This window comes from Macaca fascicularis, chromosome 16 (assembly GCF_037993035.2).
Source record: "Macaca fascicularis isolate 582-1 chromosome 16, T2T-MFA8v1.1".
Lineage (NCBI taxonomy): Eukaryota > Metazoa > Chordata > Mammalia > Primates > Cercopithecidae > Macaca > Macaca fascicularis.
In genome coordinates, this window is record NC_088390.1 from 307,816 (window position 1) to 325,839 (window position 18,024).

General features: G+C 45.4%; 1 pseudogene; it reads right to left on the reverse strand.

Moving 5' to 3' along the window:
• LOC107127701 (uncharacterized) overlaps positions 1 to 18,024 on the reverse strand; it is a 34,382-nt pseudogene that overhangs the window by 5,616 nt on the left and 10,742 nt on the right.

The following is an 18,024-nucleotide window of genomic DNA, read 5'->3' on the forward strand; positions in this document are numbered from 1 at the left end:
CCTCACGGCGCTTTAGGAGGCCGAGGAGGGTGATCAATTAAGGTCAGGAGTTCGAAACCAAACTAGCCAACATGGCGAAACCCTGTCTCTACTAAACATACAAAAATTAGCTGGACGTGGTGGTGGCGCCTATAAGCCCAGCTACTTGGGAGGCTGAGGCCGGAGAATCGCTTGAACCCAGGAGTCAGAGGTTGCAGTGAGCTGAGACTGCATCATTGCACTCCAGCCTGGCGACAGGGTGAGACTCCGTCTCAAAAAAAAAGAAGAAGAAAAAAAAAAAAAAAAAAAAAAATATATATATATATATATATATATATGTGTGTGTGTGTGTGTATATATGTATATATATGTGTGTGTGTATATATGTATGGTTTGCTTCCTCATTCACCTTATCAAAACCTCTCATTTACGCCCCTCCCGTGGACCCCAAACCACAAACCATGACTGCGGTACCCGTTTATGAATCGCGTTTGCTCAAACGCGCCGTTTAACGTTTTAACAAAGCCTCAGGTTAATTTTAGGGGGAGAAAGGTGGGACTGGAAGCTCCATGAACCACAGCTCCTCCCACGCTGGAACCCCGCACACCGAGTCGGGGCTCTCCCGGATCACCCTCCCGTGGTCACCGCACTACCTGGGTGGGGGAGGCGCGGGGTTCCCGAGAGGGCTCCGGCCGGCGGAAGTGGCGCCCGCAGGTACAGACAGGACGCAGGGGTCCCGCTGCCCGCGCCGCCCGGCCCTGCACAGAAGGGGACTGAGGCCCGGCTGCGCCCGGCGACTCGGTCCGCAGGTTCCGCAGCCCATGGCTGGTTCCAGCAGGTTTCACCCAGCCCTCTTCCCCACTTCCGGAAGCCAGGCGCAGTCCACTCACCGTTCCTCGGCTTCCCCGGTGTCCCGGCGTCAGCTAGGGATGTCCCAACACCCGCAGGTCACAGGGTGGCCGAGCCTGCTGCAGAGGCACCGGGCCTCCCAGAGCCAGGAAGTAGCAGCGGAGACTCACAGGAAGAGCCTACGGTGGCGAAGGCGAGACAAAGCGCCCGCCAGCCAGATCCCGGAAGCCGCCCTCTCCTTTCCGGCGGTGCGCCTGACTGACAGGTCCCCACCCCAGCGTCCCTGATTGTCTGGGGCTTCAGGCCCCGCCCCCTCAGGCCCTGAGTGACAGGAGATTGCGATCTCACGTGAGGCTGGATGAGGCCAGAATGACCGTTTTGGCCTAGAGGTTTGTAGGGCGTGCATCCTTCCTGCGCTGGGATCTGACCACGCAAGGAGCACATTCGCATTTAACCTTGTATACAAGATTATGGCTATTTTGCGTAATAAGATATAAAATTGCAAGCAATATAATGGCAATTCTGTAACTGCCCAGTGGGTTCACCTTGCCCGCTACCTAGACAGAGCCGATTTCTCAAGACCGGGGGAATAGCAATAGAGAAGGAGTAACTCACGCAGAGTCGGCTGTGCGGGAGACCGGAGATTTGATTTTTATTTTATTTTATTTCATTTCATTTCATTTTATTATTTCTGAAACAGAATCTTGCTCTGTCGCCCAGGCTGGAGTGCAGCCTCGGAGTTTTATGATTATTCAAATCAGTCTCCCTGAGCATTTGGGGAAAAGAGTATTTAGAAAGTTTATTTTGCCAAGGTTGGGGATGCTTGTGCATGACACAGCCTCAGGGTGTCCTGATGACAGTTGCGTAAGGTGGTCAGAGCACAGCTTGGTTTTGTTGGAGATAAATGCTCGGTGACGAAAAGTGAAACTAGCACTTAAGCAAAAGTTTTCTCAGCAACGCAATTTACCTCTGTGGAAGCGTGCTGCTCGCATCAATCACAATCGCAAGAGCACACGGAACAAAGAAAAGCAGGGGTTTTTATTCCTAATGCAATCCTTACCTCTGGCATGGGCTGGGGCCAGACCTCAAGATCTACACTGACCCCGTTGGCTATTTGTGAACACTTTCCCAAATAAGGAAGGGGGAAGGGAGTCGTGAGTTACAACGGTGGGACGTGTGGTTTGGAAGGGAGAAATGGGTGCAGAGCAGGTAACCAAGGGAACAGATGTGAGTTATTGATTAGAACTGACGGGGGGAAGGTTGTTTACAGTAACTAAGGGCAAGGAGGCATGGAGAACAAGAAAGTTGAGTTGGAGAACAAAACACAAGAACGTTAACATGCCAAACCTTTACAGTTGTAAAACTGTATCTGACAGTTTTACACATTTTAGGGAGACAGGAGACATCAATCAACATATGTAAGATGAACACTGGTTTGATCCGGTACAATCTGAAGCAAAAGTGGGTCAACTCGAAGCCAGGAGGGGGCTTCCAGGTCACAGGCAGGTGAGAGAGGAACGGTTGCATTCTTCTGAGTTTCTGATGAGCCTTTCCAAAGGAGGCAATAAGATATGCATTCTTCTCAGAGAGCAGCGGATGACTTTGAATAGAATGGGAGGCAGGTTTGCCCTAAGCAATTCCCAGATTGACTTTTCCCTTTATCTTAGTGATTTGCGGGGCCCAAAATATTTTCCTTTCCAATTTCCCCCTTCTGTTTTAAAAATATTTTGGAGAAAGCATTTTAGAAGAAAATCAGTCTCTGGTGGCAGGTTTCGTCTGACTTCTCATGGAGTAGCTGAGATTACAGGCAAGGGACACCACACCTTGCTATTTTTTTTTTTTTTTTTTTGGTAGAAACCGGGGTCTTCCTCGGTTGCCCAGGCTGTCTCTGGTGCCCAACACAGGGCTCCCCGTAATCTCTACAAATAATCCAGTGAAGGAACACCAGAGCGTGGAAAGCTGAGGACGACCGACAAAGGACTCCCGAGTAGGTTTTCACTTCAAGCTCTAGGGTAAGGAGGGCGCTCGGGGAATTCCAAGGAAACCTCCGGAAAATGTGGGTCGAGCTGAGAGTAAGTTCGCTAATTACTTAAGCCTTGTAAAGCAGTTACTACGCCGCGGAGGGGTAATTGTCAGTACCCAAAATCTCACATCTTTGTTCCACCTGGTAGACAAGTATTCTCCTTGGTTCCCGGAATATGGTATCATGAATGTAGAAGATTGGGACAAGGTGGGATCAGACTTAAAACCAGCACAACAAGAGGGCCGCGATATTCCCGTCTCTGCTTGGTCTGTGTGGTCTGCAATTAAAACAGCCCTGGAGCCCTTCCACACTGAGGAGGAGAAGGAGGATTTTCAGGATGACATAGGAAAGTTGAATAATCAGGAGTCTAATTATCAGCAAAGTGAACCATGACAGTCTCCTTTAAAAAAGGGCGAGAAACGGGAAGGTATGTATGTTCATCTCCAGAGACTTATAAAAGAAACAGTGCCACCTACTGCGCCTTTAGGGGAAGGTCTGGAATGGCCACCCCCAGGCCAGCCTCTTGAATATTTGAAAGGGGTGCCTGAGACCCACGCCTTGCGGCTCCCATTGTTGCAGGCCCCGCCAGTAACTATGGTGAAGGGACGCTTCAGGCTTGTCCAACAGCCAATGAGGATGAGGGAATGATCTAGGCTTGCCCACCTGTTAATTATGGTAGAGGAGTGCTGCCAGCGGGTCCAAATACAAATTATGGCACAGGGACAATCCAGGCATCCATTCGCCAGGCACAAGAAATGGGGGATTTGAATGCTTGGCAGTTTCTGGTAATTATTTCATCAGCTGAGGAGGCTAGAGAACTTGTTCAAGCATGCTGGGAGCCATTTCCTTTTAAAATATTAAAAGACTTAAAGCAAGCAATTGGACAATATGGGCCAAATTCCCCTTATGTTCATTCCTTGTTACAATGTGTGGCTTATAACAGACGTTGAATACGTATGGATTGGGAGGCATTAGCCCGATCCACCCTGTCCCCCTCTGAATTTCTCCAATTGAAAACCTGGTGGACGGATGAAGCAACAAATCGGGCAGAAATGCTCAAGCCCAGCGTCCCGTTAATATCACACCTGATCAATTGCTTGGAATCGGACAGGCATGGGTACTCTAAATCAATAGATGGTAATGGGTGATGAGGCTGTTGATCAGCTCAGAACTACATGCCTAAGAGCCTGGGAAAAAATTCACGACCCTGCTACTGCTTATCCTTCTTTTCACACATTTCAACAGGGTCCAAGGGAGCCTTATCCTGATTCTATCGCCCGTTTGCAGGATGCGGCTCAAAAGGCTATTTCCAATTCTCATGCCAAGAAAGTGATCGTTCAGCTGCTTGCTGATGAAAATGCTAATACAGAATGTCAGGCAGCAATTAGAACTATTAAGAGAATGGCAGATCTAAATGAGGAAAAAACTTTAAGTGAATACATTAAAGCCTGCGATGGCATTGGGAGGCACTTATATAAGGCCAGCCTCCTTATATAAGGCCAGGGGGAGAGAGGGGGATGCTATTACTCCCCACATCGTGGGGGGTTTCTCACCCCCTGCGATGTGGATTGTAACAGTGAGGGGGAGAGAGAGGATCGCTATTACTCCCCTTTACGATGTGGATCTTAATAATTATTCCCCCCTGAAATGTGTGTTCATTATTAGCAGTCTCTTTTGTTCACGATATTAGGAACAATTTCACAGGTTATGTGTACACAGCCTGCGATGGGAGAAAGATTACCATCCTCTGCACCTCCCGATATTAGGAACCATATCACACAATGGGTGTACACTTTTTCGGAGATTTGGGGTAATGTCTTCCTATTTTTCCCTGAATATTCGGAGACATATCACAGGGTGGCTGTACACCCACTACTCTCTTGGCAGGAACATCATACTTTACCTACTGGAAATTAGGAGCAATATCACAGACTGGGTGTGAAGCCAGTGTCATACTGGAAGTAATATCATGCTCTTCCCCCAAGATATGAGGAACAATATCACGGGGGGGTGTGTACCTTCTCCAGTAGGGGTAGTAGTTTCATCATCTCTTCCTTTAGATGACAGGAACAATATCACAGGATGGGTGTACACCCAGTGTGTTTTTGGAAGCAACGTCATTCTCTCTTCTTCTAGGTTTTCGGATTCATATCACAGGCAGGGTGTACACCCCTTGTTGTATTGGAGGGAATCTCATCCTCTTTCAACCTGCATCTTTAGAACAATATCCCATGGGGGCTGTCCATCCCTTCAATATTGGTACTAATACCATCTTCTCCTTTCCTGGATATAAGAAACAATATCACAGGAGGGGTGTACACCCCTTGCAATATTGGTAGTAATATCACCTCTCCCTTTTGGTTATTAAGGACAAAATCCCAGGGTGACTGAACGGTTCCTACTTTATTGGGAATAATATCCACTCACCTCCTGGATAAGAGGAACCATATCACTGAAGAAGTGTCCACCCACTTCGATATTGTCAGCCATGTCATCTTCTTCCCGCCTGGATATTAGGAATGATACCCCGGGTTTGGGGGCGCTGTACACCCACTGCAATATCGAAAGTAAAATCAGCCTCTTTCCCGCTGGATATTAGGAACTCTATCACAGGTGTGTGTGCACCTTCTCGTATATTGGGAGTACTATGAGCCTCCACCCCTCTGCATATTAGGAACAATATACAGGGGGCAGGGTGGTTACAGCCCCTGTGATATTGAGAGCAATAGTCTTCTCTTTCCCCTGTACATTAGGGTCTACAGTGGGTCTGTACACCTTCTGCGATATTGGGATTAATGTTGTGCTCTCCCCTACTGAATGTCAAAAACAGTATCACAGAAGGGTGTACACCCCCTGCGATATGGCCAGTAATATTATCGTCTCTACCTTTGGATACTAGGAACAACATCACAGAGGGTGTGTACACTCCCCTGCGATATTGGGCATAATGTTATCCTCTCTTCCCCTGGATATTAGGACTGATATCCCTGGTGGTGGGAGGTGGAGTACATTAAGAACATTATCACTGGGTAGGTGTACACCCTGCAATATTGGGTGTAGTATCCTCCTCTCTTCCCTAGGATATTAAGAACAATATCACAGGAAGGGTGTACTGCCACAGCCCCTGTGTTATTGGGAGCAATAGCATCTTCTCCCCCTCTCAATATAAGGAACAATATCCCAAGGTGGGTGTACATCCCCTGCGATATTGGGTGTAATGTCTTCATCTTCCAACGTGGATATTGGGCATAGTGTCACAGGGGGGTGTACGCCTTCTTTGATATTGGGAGTAATATCATCCTCTCCCCTCAGGATTGTAGGCAAAATATTGAAGTGGTTTTACAACTCGTGTGATATGGGCAGTAATATCATCCTCAGCTGTACACTTTTTTTTTTTTTTTTGAGACGGAGTCTAGCTCTGTCGCCCAGGCTGGAGTGCAGTGGCTGGATCTCAGCTCACTGTAAGCTCCACCTCCCGGGTTTAAGCCATTCTCCTGCCTCAGCCTCCCAAGTAGCCGGGACTACAGGCGCCCACCACCTCGCCCAGCTAGTTTTTTGCATTTTTTAGTAGAGACGCGGTTTCACCGTGTTAGCCAGGATGGTCTCGATCTCCTGACCTCGTGATCCGCCCATCTCGGCCTCCCAAAGTGCTGGGATTATAGGCTTGAGCCACCGCGCCCGGCCTCGGCTGTACACTTCTTGTGATATTGGGAGTCCTATCCTCTCCCATCATGGATATTCAGAACAATATTACAAAGGAGGTGTACACCCCCTGCCATATTGAGAGTAATATTATGCTCTCCCCTTCGGGATACTAAGAACAATACCGCAGGAGGTGTGTACAACCCCTGTGATATTGAGAGTAATATCATCCTCTCCCCCTGAATATAAGAAACAATATCACAGGAGGATGTACACCTCCTGTGATATTGGGAGTCATATCATTTTCTCTTTCTCTGGATATTCGGAACAATATCACAGTGGGTGTGTACACCCCCTGCGATATTGCCACTAGTATCATCGTCTCCCTTCCAGGATATTAGGTATACACCCCCTTGTGATATTGGGGGTAATATCTTCCTTTCCCCCGCTGGCTATTAGGAACAATGTCACAGAAGGGGTGTACAACCCCTGCTCTATTGGGAGTGATATAGTCCTCTCCGTCCCTGGATATTAAGAACAATATCACTAGGGAGTGTACACCTCCTGCAATATTGAAAATAATATCATCCTCTCGCCTCCTGGATATTAGGAACCATATCACAGGGGTAGTGTACACCCCCTGCGAAATCGGAAGAAATGTCATCCTTTCCACCTTTGGATGTTAGGGACAATATCACAGGGGAGGTCTATGCCCCCTGCGATATTGGGAGTCGTATCATCCTCTCCCACCCAGGATGTAAGGAACGAGATGACCGAAGGGTTGTACACCCACTACGATAGTTTCAATAATGTCATCCTCTACCCCCTGGCTATTAGGAATAACATCATAGAGGGGTGTACACTTTCTTCGATATTGGGAGTAATATCCTCTCCCCGCCGGATATCAGGAACAAGTCTATTAATTATTAATATTAATAAATATAAGAAAAATTAAGAGTAATCATCGATGTTAATAATCACAATAAAGATAGTAAAAATTAATACTGGTTAAAAATGTTAAAGATTAGTATTAATAATTAATAGTAATATCACTGTTAAAAATAAAATAATGATATCAGCAATAATGTTACTTAAATCAATACTAAGTGATGCTGGTAATAAAATAATAATTAATATTAAGAACTAATAATATTGTTAAACGTGATTAATGTTAATAATTAATTTTAAGTATGCAGAATCATATATTTAAAATAATTATCCATAATTAATAAATGGATTCCTATTAATAGTATCATTGATAATTATTAAAATCGATCATTGATGTTTAATAATTAATTATATTATTACTCCTAATACCGCAGGGGGTGTACACCTACCTGTGATGCTGTTCCCAATATCCAGGGACGGAGAGCATGATTTTAGTTTTAATATCGCAGTAGGTGTACACTCACCGCGTGACACTGATCCTAATATAAACAGGGGTAGAGTATGACATGACTCCAAACATAGCAATGAATGGACAGCCACCCGGTGACACTGCTCCTAATATTCATGGAAAGTGTGTATTATATTACTCCCAATATCACAGGGAGGGTACAGCTCTTCTGCGATATTGTTCCTAGTATCCGGTGGGGGAGAGGATGAAAATAATTCGCAGGCTGTGTTCACCCACCCAGTGATATTGTAATTAATATCCTGGGAGGGAGAGGATGATATTAGTCCCCGTCGAGCAGGAGGCATACACCCAGTCTGGGATATTGTTCCAAATATCCATGGAGGGGAGCGGTTGATATTACTCCAAATATGGCAGGGGATGTACATCCACCCTGTGACATTCTTCTCAATATCTCAAGGCCGAGAGGCTGATATTACTCCCAGTATCGCAGACACTGTACACCCCTGTGTGATAGTCTTCCTGATATCCCGAAGGGGAGAAGACAGTATTAATCCCCATATTGCAGGAGGTGAACACCCACTCTGTGATATCTTTCCGAATTTGCAGGGGTAGAGAGGATAATATTCCCAATGTTGCAGAAGATGTACACACCCCCTCCCCCTGTGATATTATCCTGAATATTCCAAGGCACAGAAGATGATGTTACTCCCAATATTGCAGAAAGTGTACACCCCCCAGGGATGTTGTTCCCATGATCCAAGAGGGGAGAGGATGATACGACTTTCAATATCGCAGGGGTGTACACGCCCCCGGTGATGCTGTTCCTAATTTCCACCTGGGAGAGGATGATATTACTCCCAATATCGCAGGGGTCATAAACACTCCTTTGATATTGTTCCTAATATCCAGGCGAGAAGAGGATGATATTCCTCCCTATATTGCAGAGGGTGTACACCCGTCTTTGATACTGTTCGTAATGTCTAGAGGGGGAGATGATATTACTCTCAGAATCGTAAACATGCTGTGTGTCCACCGTGGATCCTAATATCCAGGGAGGGAAATTACTCCCCAAGACGTGGGGGGTCTCCACCTTGCCTGTCACCTTGTTTCTTATACCCAGGGAGGAGAGGATGATATCGCTACCAATATTGAAGAAGTGTACACGCCCCCTGTGATATGGTTCCTAATATCTTCGTTGGGAGAGGATGATATTACTCTCAATATCACAGGGCTTGTCCATCCCGCCTGAGATATTGTTCCTACTATCCAGAATAAGAGAGAATGATATTACTTCCAATAGTGCACGGCGTGTTCCCCGCCATGTGATATTGTTCTCAAGAGCTAAAGGAAGAGAAGAGAATATTATTCTTTGTACTGCAGGGGGTGTACAACCAACTGCGATATTGTGAGGCACCCCTTGTGAAAACAAGAAAGACTGGAATTTGATGAGACTCCAGTACCACCTGGGCAGCTCTGCCTTCCCCCACAGTCTCTCCAGCTGTGGGTGTAGGAGAACAGCTCTCCGCAGCAGGGTCCCACCCAGGGCTTCAGAGGACTTGATGGATGCACTCTTTCCTTCTGTTAGCAACACCAGGCACGGATCTCTGCTGTGGATACTAAAAAAACATTTTCTCTGTTTAATTTCTGAAAGGAATTTCTCTGGGATTTCCTGAACCATCAGGAGGGTCCCCGCATAAGAGATCATTTAAGCCACGGGGAGATCAACTTACATGAATTTTCAAAAGAAACAACTAATTAGTTGCTTGCATTTTCTGTTGTACTGTTACTCAGATCTGTTGATGAAGGTCTACCATCAGTTTTTAAGGTAATTTACAGGGAAGAAAATCATTAATTAGATTAACTCATTCAGCTATGAAAGGATATAGTTTATTTTTCAAATGTAATTAACTATTAATCATCTTTTAGTATATCTGAGTTACAGTATCCTCCATCAGAAAAAAAAGTGACTGGATTACACATAAGTTTATATTCTCTATCACAGATCAATCAATATTAATCTTAGCTAAAATGATTTAACTTGTTTCTTAAAAACACATATGCTGTATGTAACAGCAGCTAAGTATTGAAAATCAAAGAGCAAATTATAAAACAGGATTAACCAAATATTAGGAAATTTTTACAGATGTTTGCTGCATCGATGGGGTAGGATATTTGCATCATCAATAAACTAATTCTTTTATTATTTCAAAGTAAATAATTTAGGTTAGAATATTTGTTATTGAAATTTTAATCTTTTTTTCAAATTATACATTTGACAGTTATTTTAAAAATGTTTAAATGTTCAAAGAAAAATTACTAGAAATAGAAAAACTAATGTGAAAAGTAACAGCCCTCAAGAATTCCATCTCCCAGAAATAACTACTGTTAATAATTAGGTAGTGTTGCTACCACATTTTTGCTATGAGTGTACCAAAGTGAGTTCGTAGGAAGATACGTTGTGTTTTATAGCTAGCATTTTTCATTAACAGTGTGTTTTTGGCATCTTTGTTCTGTATTATTCTTTTTGTCAGCTGTTTGATATTCCATTTTATCAATATGTTATTATTTACCTAAGCAGTCCTTCATTGATGGATGAGTTGTAATGTTCCTGATGTGGAAAATTCCTAATTATTATGCTGAAATGAACATCTTTGTTCATTTGGGCACTTATGTAAATACTCTTAAAAAGTAAAGTTCTAAGACAAAAGATATCAATAAGGTTTTTAAAATTCTTTTCTTTTATTTATTTATTTATTTTTTATGAGACAGGGTCTCGCTCTGTCGCCCAGGCTAGAGTGCAGTGCTGCAGTCATGGCTTATGATAGCCTCGACCTCCTGGGCTCAAGCCGTCCTCTTGCCTCAGCCTCCTGAGTAGCTGGGACCACAGGCGCGAGCCATCATATCCAGCCAAGATTATGTTTTTATTTTCATTCTTTTTTTATGTTTACTAGATGTTTATAATTATTTCATTAATTGCCTATTAATGTATTTTCTCCATTTATTTCAGTTTCATTTTTCCCACTGGTTCATTAGCCTTATTTGTGTATATATTGCTTTGTTATTTGTTCATAGGTTTTGATATTTTTTTTCTCTGGATTCACATTTGGAGTCATTCTGAAAAGAATCTTTGCTTTTCAAAATTAAAAATATAGGTGTACATTTTCCCTGGTACTTCTATTTTCTTTTTTTTTTTTGAGACAAAGTCTCACTCTGTCACCCAGGCTGGAGTGCAGTAGCACAATCTCAGCTCACTGCAACCTCTGCCTCCTGGGTTCAAGCAGTTCTCTGCCTCAGCCTCCCGAGTAGCTGGGATTACAGGTGCCTGCCACCACGCCCGGCTAGTTTTTTTGTATTTTTAATAGAGGCGGGGTATCATCATGTTGGTCAGACTGGTCTTGAACTCCTGACTTTATGTTCCACCCGCCTCAGCCTCCCAAAGTGCTGGGATTACAGGCATGAGCCAACGTGCCCTACCTATTTTTTCTTTATTTTCCATTTACGTCTTTGGATCCAACTGGAATTTATTTCATCTTAAGAGTAAGGTACAGAGTCTAGCTTTACTTTAAAAAAAAATTAATAGTTATTATTCTGTGTAAACTTGGACAAACATAAAACCCCAAAAACAAATAAGAACACCTCATGGATTGAATTAGGGATAATTGACATTTTTCACAATATTGAAGCTTATTCAGGGACACAGTGTCTCTGCATCTTCATTCCTCAAGTCCTTCCATCTACGTGGCATCTCCAGCCTCCCAGGTGGCTGCTCAAGTTGGAAGCCTCAGATTCCTCTCCTCTCTTCATACTCCGTCCTTGGAACAGGTTTTAGAAATATGTTCCACAGTCCAGGCACGGTGGCTCATGACTGTAATCCCAGCACTTTGGGAGGTCAAGGCAGGTGGATCACCTGAGGTCAGAAGTTCGAGACCAGCCTGGCCAACATGGTGAAACCCTGTCTCTACTAAAAATACAAAAACTTGCTGGGCATGGTGGTGGGTGCCTGTAGTCCTGAGAATAGCTTGAACACATAAGGCAGATGTTATAGTGAACCGAGATTGTGCCACTGCTTTCCAGCCTGAATGAAACAGCAAGACTCCGTCTCAAAAAAAGAAAAAGAAAAAAAAAGAAATATGTTCCACATCTGCTTCTTTCTGTCCCTCCTGTGCCACCACCTGGCCATACCGCCTTGGTCCCTCCTTGGAATGTTGCTGGTACTGACTGGTCTGCCCACCGACTTCTGCGAGCCCTTCCCCTTGTCATAACACAGCAGCCAGACTGATCCTTCCCCAACATGTCATCCTCTCCTCAGAAGCCCTCAGATGGGTTCATGTCTTGGAACAGAAGCCAGGTGCTCTGCAGTGGCACACATACGCCACTCTGCAGTGGGATATATACGCTGCTCTGCAGTGGCACACATACACTGCTCTGCAGTGGGATATGTAGGCTGCTCTGCAGTGGCACACATACACCACTCTGTAGTGGGATACATACGCTGCTCTGCAGTGGCACACATATGCCGCTCTGTAGTGGGATACATATACTGCTCTGCAGTGGCACACATATGCCGCTCTGCAGTGGGATACATACGCTGCTCTGCAGTGGCACACATATGCTGCTCTGCAGTGGGATACATACACTGCTCTGCAGTGGCACACATATGCCGCTCTGTAGTGGGATATATATACTGCTCTGCAGTGGCACACATATGCCGCTCTGCAGTGGGATACATACGCTGCTCTGCAGTGGCACACATATGCTGCGTGTGGGTCTGCCCTGTGGGGACATCACCCGTGCAGGCACATGTGTGTGCCTCCCGTGTTCTGCCCAGCACACTCCCTAGTGCACTCCAGGCTCTCACACATCTGAGTGAAGGGAAGGCCAGCACATTTCTTCCATAGTTAACATCTAGCTACTTGAGTTGTTTGTTTTGTGCTTTTAAGAATTGTAGGTAGCGGGCCGGGTGCAGTGGCTAACACCTGTAATCCCAGCACTTTGGGAGGCCGAGGCAGGTGGTTCACCTGAGGTCAGGAGTTCAAGACCAGTGTGGCCAAACGTGGTGAAACCCCGTCTCTAATAAAAATACAAAAAAATTACCCAGACGTGGTGGTGGGTGCCTGTAATCCCAGCTACTCAGCAGCTTGAAGCTGGAGAATCACTTGAACCTGGGAGGCAGAGGTTGCAGTGAGCTGAGATCGCACCAGTGCACTCCAGCCTGGGCAAAAAGAGTAAGACTGTGTCTCAAAAAAAAAAAAAAAGAAAAAGAAAAAAGAATTGTAGGTAGTTACAGATTTTTTAATTTGTCAACTATCAATTCACTGACTTTGTTTCTCATAGGTTTCAGTTGACTGACTTGGATTTTTAAGTTATGTGGTTATATCAGCTTCAAATGACGTAATTTTATACTTGTAAAAATATGTATGTGCTTAGCAATTAAATGATTATGTGATTTTTTTTAGTTGTATTGTTTTTTAGTTGTATTGCTTTTTAGTGTTTAAGTAACTATTTCCTAGTTAAATTTCCAATTGTTTGGAATCCTTTTTTTCTTATTCATCTCCAGTTTTGTGCACAGAGGGTGGGTGTGGCATTTGTGATCTATTATTGTTAATGGCCTCCATTTAAAATCATTTTATTGGCTGTGATTTCCTTGCCATGTGAAACCTATTTTAGTGAAGCGTTTACTTTTCTAGCTGCAAAAAATTGTTTGAAGAAAGATAATGAGAAATGGGGACTCTAATTGGCCTACAGTTCAATAGAAGAAAACTAAGTCTACCCAAACACGATAGTAGCCACTGTTTTCTCTAAACTAGGAAAAAGCAGCAGTAGAATTGTTGATTAGTCTTGAAGAATACTGTAGTTCTCGCTGCCATCCGGTTTTTCAGCCTAAAAAACAGGTATGCTGAATGCAGGGTGCTGGGAGGGCTGTGTACGTCTCTGAAACCACCTGTCTTTTGCAGAGATGCTGGAAGGGTGCAGTTTGCCTGCTGAGTCAGACTTTGAGTTGGGCAGATCCAGCTTTCTAGCCAGCGTGGTGCTTGCTGTGGCCCTGGCCTGGTTGCTCAGTCTTCTGAGCCTCAAGTTCCGTGTCTCGCAGTTGAAAGTAATGCAGTGCTGATGGCACTGAGGTTTTTAGCGTTAAATGGATGAGCACCGGGAAGTGTTTTTGCTGAATCCCCTGGCAGGCTTTTATTGCTGTAGGCAGTAACGCAGAGCTGGGAGCAGTTTTTATTTGTCAGTGTTGAGTAATGTCAGTTTTTCTTCTCCTACACGGACTAGCTTTTGTTAACTTACTGAAACAAACAATTTTTTAAGCATTTCTGCCAGGAAGTTCCAATTTGGCAATCAGTAAAGGTGTTTTATTCTACATACGGGAGGATACAAGGGTAGTGCAAGGGGATGAAAGAGACAGTCCCCAAGAATATAAGCATCGTGACAGCTGTGCAGGTGAAAATTCATAAATGAGACTACCTCTAAAAGGAAGCTGTAAAATCAGCACACAGCGGGTCAGGAGAGATTTGCAAAGGCGCTTTAAGGAAATGGTGCCTTGAGAAGTCGGAGGCCTCCTTGAGAATGCCTTCAGGAAAATACTGTCAGAAGGGGGTTGTCAGCAGTGAAGTTGGGAAAACAGCCTCCTGGAGGTGTGGATTGGAGGCAGAGCATCGGGCTGCACTGGTCGGATGCCATTCCCCATTGGCGCCGCAGACCAGCTTTACCAGTGGGGATTGCCATGCTTTCCAAGTGCAAGCCCTTAGGAAGGTGGAGGAGGGAAGATTTAGGAAGGAAGAGGAGCTTCAAGAAGGCAGCCTTTGTCTTCCAACCAGAGCTGCTGAGGCTCCAGACCATCCTCTCCCGTGCCCCACGGTGGCTATTTGGGTCCTTACCACTTCCTGTCCCCCTCCTGGCATCTCACAGGTATTCAGGCAGCTTTGCATCCTGGGCTTCGGTTATTCCTGCTGTTGAGACCACTCACGCTCCATGGTGTCAGCAGCCACGTTTGACTTGCTCATGTGCTAGTGGGTTAGAAATGGGGAGCATCTGCCGAGGGATCTGTCCTGTGGCCTGGCCTGGGTGTGGACGGCTGTGGTCCCCCAGGGCTTCGTGGATGTTGCATCTGAGAAGACTGGAAGTTGGCCAGAGGCCTCATGGGGGTCCTGCAGGGACAGTCTCAAGGTGACAGCAGCTGCACCCCGAGCGCGGCCTGAACTGGAGAGGCACCTGCGCCTCTGACATGGCTTTGCATAACGTGCAGCATCTTCACACCTGCTGTGTTCTGCTGGTTCCAGGCCAGTCACCAGAGCTCGTGCAGATTTGGTGGGGTCCTCCCTTTCAATGGCAGGTGTCGAAAGAACCTGTGAATATGGTCATAGCCATCCCAGACGTTCACTTCCTACCAATCCCCTGGTGGTTTCCCCAGCCTTCCCCCATCTGTAGTGAAGAACTGACACCCGCCCTCTGGTTTTAAAATGTTTAGAATTTGTAATAATTTTATAGATACGTATTTTCTAGAGAGTGATGTAACATCCATAATAATCTAAAAACAGATTTTCTAGGAAGTTACCGTGAAATCTACAATGTCAATAAAACATTTCATCCCAGGTGCTGAGCTGTGAGGAGAGTATCAGGGTTTGGGCTCTGCTGCCTTTCCCCAAAGAACTCAGTTGGGAAGCAGTCAGGTACGTGGCATCCTGGGGCCTGGCTGACCTCAAGCTTGTCTGGTACTGTTAGTTTCAGCAGCATTTCTTCTTTAGCGAGGCTGTTGGAAGATAAAAGGGGAAGGAGGAATTTCTGGGCCTTGGTGGCTGTGAGGAGCTGCAAGTGATGCTGAATGCGATCTTCCAGCTGGCCTGGGGCCCTGGTGGAGACTGAACATGGAACGAGAGGCAGGTTTTGTGGGTAGACAATGGCGTCCATGAGAACTACTGAGTAGGCAGGAAGAAAGATGGGTCTGAAGCTCAGGAGAGAAGTGGGGATGGAGGCATGCATTCTGGAATCGTAGACAACAGCAGACATACTTGTTCAGCAGGAAGAATACGCAGGTGGTTCATCGTCTCATCATCAGTCATCATTGGACTTTGCTTTTGGCATAGGGCATCGTTTCTTTCTCCACTGTCCCGTGATGGTGGCTTTTTACATTTTATATTTGGGGAAACTAAGATTCACAGTCAGGTTGCTGCTCAGTGAACCATTAACCATTATTGTGCATGGGCACTAATGTGGGCATTTTAATTGTCATGTATCTTTAAATATTTTCTATTTTTCAGATTAGAAGATAATTCTGAAACAAATGCCAGCCACTCTTTAATTACAAAAATGACGGATGAGCTGTATCACCATGTGCCTGAGAATCATTGTGTTTTAAAGGACTTGGATCATCTTCCTACTGAGACGTAAGTTCCAGGACATCCTGACAACTGTTGAAACATTGATTCTGCAGATTAGCATAGCAAACTTAGACATTTTCTATGTTTTAGATTTTATAAAGTAGTCTTAGAATCCCACTGTTACTGCTCCAAGAGGAATTATGAGATCAGTTTTGACAATCTCTGTGCAAGCGTGGCACAGCTGATGAGGCTGTGAATGTCACATTCTGTTTGCCACAATTCAGTGTATTTAATTAACACTTGCCGCATGTCATGGTTGTCCCTGCAGACCCACCAGTGATACGCAGCTAGCCCTGGCTCCCAGAAAGCCGCAGCCTTGCAGGTACAGAAGGAGAGTGAGGTACAGGTCAGGATCACAATGCCTGCTCCAAGTCTGGCTCTGTTTGCAGGTGGCCCCAGCTGCTCCGTGAGCTCTGCAGCACACCCTTTCCTACCCTCTTCTGCCCCAGGATTGTGCTGGAAGTGCTGGTTGTGCTCCAAAGCATCGGCAAGCAGTGTCACCACGTGTCTGGCCAGGTCACCATTGCCTCGGAGCTGAGACACAGGCAGTGGGTGGAGAGGATGTTGCGGTCTTGCCAGCGGCAGAACTACCTGCGTATATGGAGTAGGTGTGCGCTCACTTTCCTGTTTTGGAGGGGCACTGCGGGGCAGGAAGCTGTCACAGATGCAGTTCCAGTCCCCACTGAAGACACACACAATAGGCCCCTCACTAAACCCATCGACAGGTGTTGATATACTTGGAGTTCACAACTGAGAGTATGAACCCAACGTATCTGAGACAGGTCTCAATCCTTTTAGAAAGTTTACTTTCCCAGGGTTAAGGACGTGCTGTGACAGCCTCAGGAGATCCTGACAGCATGTGCCCCAGGTACTTGGGGAAAGGCAGGAAAACACAAAGGTGGGGGCTTTCCAGGTTATAGGTGGACAAGAGACAAAGGATTGCATTGTTTTGAGTCTTTCATAGGCCTTTCGGTGAATACACAATTGACTTGTGAGTGGGGGTAGAGGAATAGTGACTTACACCTTAGTGTGGCTCAGTGAAGCTGCATTTTACACAGGGCAGAGGAAGCAATCATATAGGTATTTGTCTCAGGTGAGCTGGGGGATGACGCCCTGTCCCACCCCTGGGAAGATCAGCTGGCAACTGCATTGCCAGGATGAAATTCAGCAGAAGTCTTTCCGGGTAGAGATCTTGAGGCCCACGAGGCATTTCCTTGTGGACAAACTGTGAGGGAGGTCTGTATGTAGCTTTTTTCTCTTGTAGCCACCTTATTTAGGAATAAAATGGAAGGCAGGTTTGCCTGAGGCAGTTCCTAGCTTGACTTTTCCCTTTGGCTTAGTGAGTTTGGGGTACTGAGATTTATTTTCCTTGCACAGTGGAAACAAAAGTTAAGTTCCCACAGCATGTTTCTGGTCATAAAAATATTACCAAACTTCTAAAGAAAGACCCAAAACACTTACAGTGTTAAACATTGAGGTACATATGAGCTCTATGGACATTTAAGAAAGATGAATAAAAACAAGTGAGAACTACTCACTGTTTGGCGAGGCAGTGAGTGACGGCAGTCCAGCAGTCCTGTGGTGGTTAAATGAGGCAGTAAATGTTTGCAGAGCGAGACCTCCCCAGGCCCGCCCCCTTCCCCCCACCCACAGCTCCAGCACCAACAGGAACAAATGTGTGGGTCACTGAGCACTTTTGTACCGACACGCACTGTCGAGCACTTGTATGATGATGGTAGACTTTACAAGTTCTTATAATTTGTATTCATTCATTCATTCATTCACTCATTTTCCAA